Source organism: Octopus bimaculoides, chromosome 7 (genome assembly GCF_046866305.1).
Source record: "Octopus bimaculoides isolate indiv1 chromosome 7, ASM4686630v1, whole genome shotgun sequence".
Classification (NCBI taxonomy): domain Eukaryota; kingdom Metazoa; phylum Mollusca; class Cephalopoda; order Octopoda; family Octopodidae; genus Octopus; species Octopus bimaculoides.
The window spans coordinates 80,824,085-80,829,084 of record NC_142934.1 but is presented as its reverse complement, the minus strand read 5'-3'; the positions used below and the strand labels follow the sequence as shown (position 1 = coordinate 80,829,084).

Sequence of the window (5,000 nt, the reverse complement as noted above, 5' to 3'; positions counted from 1 at the left end):
TATTAATGCGCTTTTGTGTTTGGATGTATGTAGAAATGTGTTTACACATTTTAGTGTATGTATGCGTAAATATATGCTTGAATATATATGACTAAGTTTACCTGAGGCCTTAGTTGCGTTTTTATTTTTGCATTTTTATATTTTGTCTTGGTGTTTTTGTTTATATATTTTACCGTTTGTTTATTACATTTTATGCTTATTATAAACCAAAAATTTAATTGATAAACTAAAAAAATTCTCAAAGTTTTAATTTCTTTCAGCGCGTTAAATATTTTCGAAATGTATTCAAATACTCTATTGAAATTTAACTAAATACATTGATAATTTAAATATACTATTTAAATTAAATTGAGTTACATCGATTAATATTATTCTGCTTGTCATGTGTTCGAGTGTTACGCTTTCAACACACTTTTGAATTTTAAACTATACAACGAAATCGAAAATATATAATCGAAATCTTTAAACATAATGGGAAAAAAACCAAAGTATTAAACTTTGATCAAGCGTAAGTAAGATATAACATAATAATTTAACATACTAAAATCATATCATAAAACATCTTTAAATATAAGCAATATTTATAAAATATGCAATTTTCTCGGGCCCACGGCTTATTATAATGATAAATATAAAAATAATAATGAAAATAATAAAAATAATACTGTTGATTAGGTCAATGACGATTGTTTTCGTAATAATATAATTTATAAGGCACAAGTCTTAATTTGGGTTTTTGAGAGAACCCCCACCATTTTCTAATTTAAATAACCGCGGTAAAAAAACAAAATAGAAATTTTAAAAAGCACTTTTATCGTTTATCGACTTTGGTGTAAGGATAGGCGAAGTTTATATTCCACGTAGAACAAAGAATCTTCGAATTTATTAAGATTGTAACATACCTAGATAAGCTGATGGTCAATTCCTCCATGACGTCCAACCCATCAAAAATATGCAAGTTAGATATATTATTTATGCCGCACAGTTGTCAGTTATGTGGCCTTCATGCTTTTCCGAAATATATTAGCATGTTGAAGTAATTGATCGGCTTCGAAATCGACTTGAGTGTGATTCGTAACCGCTCCGTGAATTGCTCCACACTAAGATGTTACTTATATCTTATTTGAAGTGTATATAAGCTCACCAATATAATAGGGAAATTTGAGTTTGATTAGGTTAAGAAATACTCTGTGTTTAGATAACAAATATTGAATTTGTGACTTTCATGTTTTTACCAGTATCATTATCAATATGTATTTAGTCAAACGCATTGCCGGCAGAGAAAATCGTTAACCCGGAGGTGGTGGTAATAATAATAATAAAAATAATAATTATAATGATGATAATGAGAAGGAGGAGGAAGAGTTAATGACTAACTCATAATCATTCGCTTCAAGCCTTAATTTCTAAAATGGATATTAGCGCGTTGTTTCAATGAATTGTTAAATTATATCTGTATGTATTACATATATTTTTGCATATGTCCATGTCTTTATATATATATATACATATATGTATATATATATATATAAATGTACACTAGATTCGATATATTTAAGTAGCATATATGACTTTATATTTAAACATTTCTCTGTATTCAACGCATACAAAATATATTATTTTTCTATAGTTAGATTTTATACAACCTAAATTGGAAGATTTATCTATTTACCTTTATATATATATATATAACAGATTTTTAAACAATATATTCCATGTTATGGAGTGTGACTTTTAAAAATTTACACTATATATTTTAATTTAATTTAATATCATATTTCATGTTACATCTAAAAAATAATTCTAGAACAGCGAAATATACAATGAAAATAATCTATATTAAATAATATTTTAAGACGAAACTTTGTGGGTGACATATTACATAATTAATGTTTTAAAAATAACTTTTTGACTTGTTGAAATGAAGCAAGAAATTTAGCCTATTCAGAAATAAATAAAATGTAAAAATTCCCACATTCTACAGACAGCAAATAATTACGTTAACTAACTTAACTTACCCCTTTTCCATGTGAGTTAAATAATTATGAAATTATTCAGACTTCTGGTATAAACATTTCTACTATGTACGCCCACAAATAAATGAATAGCTATAATAATAATAATGATAATAATAATTCACAAACAAATTGGAAAATCAATGCATATTATAAAGAGCATAAGAATGTGTGTAGGTATGTATTCATAACTTCTTGTTATATATATATATATATATATGTGTGTGTGTGTGTGTGTGTGTGTGTGTGTGTGTGTGTGTGTGTGTGTGTGTGTGTTTTTATGGGTGTGTGTAAGGAAGGTCTTGTATATATATATATATATATATAATATATATATATATATATATATATATATATATATATATATATATAATTATATAAAACTTGTATTCATAAATGTATGTCCTATTGCAAGTGTTCACTGAATAGGTGCAATTCGTATTTATGTAAAACTCCGAGTATTCCTAACCAGTTTAGTATACATGTATACTACTATGTGCATTTACGTATGTATGTACGTATGTATGTATATGTATGCGTGTGTGTTTCTCTTTTACAGTCGCCTGTGTTTAAGCGTTCCACTGACAACACGTTATATATGTATACGTGTGTGTGTATAGAGCCGGTGCCAAAAATATTCTAAGTGTATGTGTGTGTATTCATCTACTTATGTATACAAATGTGTGTGTGTGTGTGTGTGTGTGTGTGTGTGTGAATGTATATATCTATATATGCATGTAATAAGTAACGCGTAACATTTTTCCAAAACCGATTTGCAATCCGACGAGTGTTGTTAGCACGATAATATAACAAGACAAACTGCCTCTGTGAGCCGGGAATATAAACTGCGTGTAGGAGAGCCGAGAACACATATATCACTCCAATGTTTTGGATTCATATCATTACATGATATTTAACAAACAGGCGCTTCTTCAACAAGCTGCTAGTGTGGGCGGTGGCGACAAATTCCAACGGAATCGCAGTACGCATGCGTATCCCATTCTCCTGAAAACTGCAACCGAATAAGTAAGAGCTATACGGTGGAAGGAGAAGAATGGTAATTCTACAAGCAACTGAAGTGGGAGTACAAGAATTTAATATATTTTAGTTTTTTGGGTTAAACTTTATTATGTTTAGTTACTGAGAGCCAATTTTTTCTTTTTTGTTGTTGTTTATGTTTACTTGGTCGAATATATATTTGCATATCAATGAAGTAAAGCATTCTTATATGAATATGTGCAGATATATATATATATATATATATGTGTGTGTGTGTGTGTGTGTGTGTGTGTGTGTGTGTATATATATATTTACATATATAAACCCACATTTATACATTTATGAATTCATTCAGACATACACACACACACACACACACACACACACACACACACACACACACACACACACACACACACACACACATATATATATATATACACATCGGCATTTATTTTATTTATTTTTGCATAAACGCGTGCGCATATATACATATATGCATATCTGGATACAGAGACCAATGATATATATTTGTGCATGTGTGTATGTGTGTGTGTTTGTGTGTATGTGTGTGTGTTTGTGTGTATGTGTGTGTGTGTGCTCGTAATCTGCACACCAGATACGTAGACACTCACATATACATCCGCATGCATAAATGCACATGCGTGATCAGTGTGGCTTTTCTGTAATGCTTATGTGTTTAAAAGTATGAATTTCGTTCTTGCACACACGTTGGCGCCCATGTCATACATATGTATGCACGAGCGTACATATGCGCGTACATGTATGTGTGCGTGACTGTGTCTGTGTCTGCGCATGTATGTGTGTATGTGTGCACGCTTATAAGTTTGCATACGTCTGTATAATTACGTTAGTCAAGAGCTCAAAACCGCTCTCGTTTCTTCCTCCTACTACTTCTACTTCTTCTGCTTCTCCTCTCCTCTTCACCTTCGCTCTCCCTTCCTATTCTCGCCTTCATCCTATCCCCCTCCCTCTTTCACTGAATCACCATCTTTTACACCCTCTAATTCTTTTTTTCCTCACCAACCCACCACCTTTTTTTCCCTCACTTTAGTTGTATTACTTCTACTTTTCATAACTAAAACAAAAAATATTATTTATATATTTATTATTTTTACAGTTATCCAATAATAATTCCAGGTTCCCAAACTTGGGATGCGACTGGAATTTGTGATGCCTACCATAAAACCGAAGTCAGTTCCCAGCTTCGGGCGTTTAAAGTCTGCGACGACCCGGTTTAACATTCCTGATGGTAGACATTTCATTTCACTTTCGTCGTTTCTGTCGCTAGGGGGTAAAACATGGCAGCCAAACCCCTCCCCCCCACATTTCCTTTTGCCTGTAGATCTGAGTGAGGCCTGGTATTTATTATGGTTGAACTTTATACATACATACATATATATATATATATATATATATATATATATATATATATATATATATATGTATATATATATACACACATATATATACTCTCTTTATCTTTCTTTCACAGTGTATATATGTATGCATGTGTGTGAGTGTATCTGTCTGTCTCTCACTCTATCTCTATCTCTGTCTCTCTCCCTCTACATCTATATATGTAATACATACATACATACATAGATGCATACATACATACATACATACATACATACATACATACATACATAGGAGTTAGCGTGCGTGAGGATTGTGTATGTGCGTTGAATTAAGGCGTAAGTGGCTGGGTATATCATAGACACGCGTACCCTTAAGGTAATCATTGGATAGAATCAGTATGGCTTAATGTGTCACTAAGCTGGACCTTTGTAATAACTGGTACAATCCGTTCGGCAGGCTACCGCACTGTTTCCATCTACTCTCTTTCACTGACAATTTTAAGTCTTCCAGTGGTCAAGCAACGGGATAGAACCATGGAACTCGCTGTTGTGGGCGAACTCATTCAATCTCGTACATTCGGTGTCTCACACTGTGGACAGCAGA

At 31.8% G+C, this 5,000-nt stretch overlaps 1 protein-coding gene across 9 annotated transcripts in view; it reads right to left on the bottom strand.

Moving 5' to 3' along the window:
- Positions 1-5,000, bottom strand: part of LOC106881857 (transcription factor AP-2-epsilon) — a 447,939-nt gene that overhangs the window by 233,723 nt on the left and 209,216 nt on the right. For 3 of the 9 annotated variants that reach the window (XM_089355559.1, XM_089355562.1, XM_089355558.1), the window contains exon 1: positions 1-868. This exon is cut by the window's left edge and continues 707 nt beyond it. The exons of 5 other annotated variants lie outside the window; for them this stretch is intronic. The gene's annotated coding sequence lies outside the window, so the exon portion shown is untranslated. Of the gene's footprint in view, positions 869-5,000 lie in introns of those variants that run through there. One more of the 9 variants, XM_089355561.1, reaches the window with a different exon arrangement.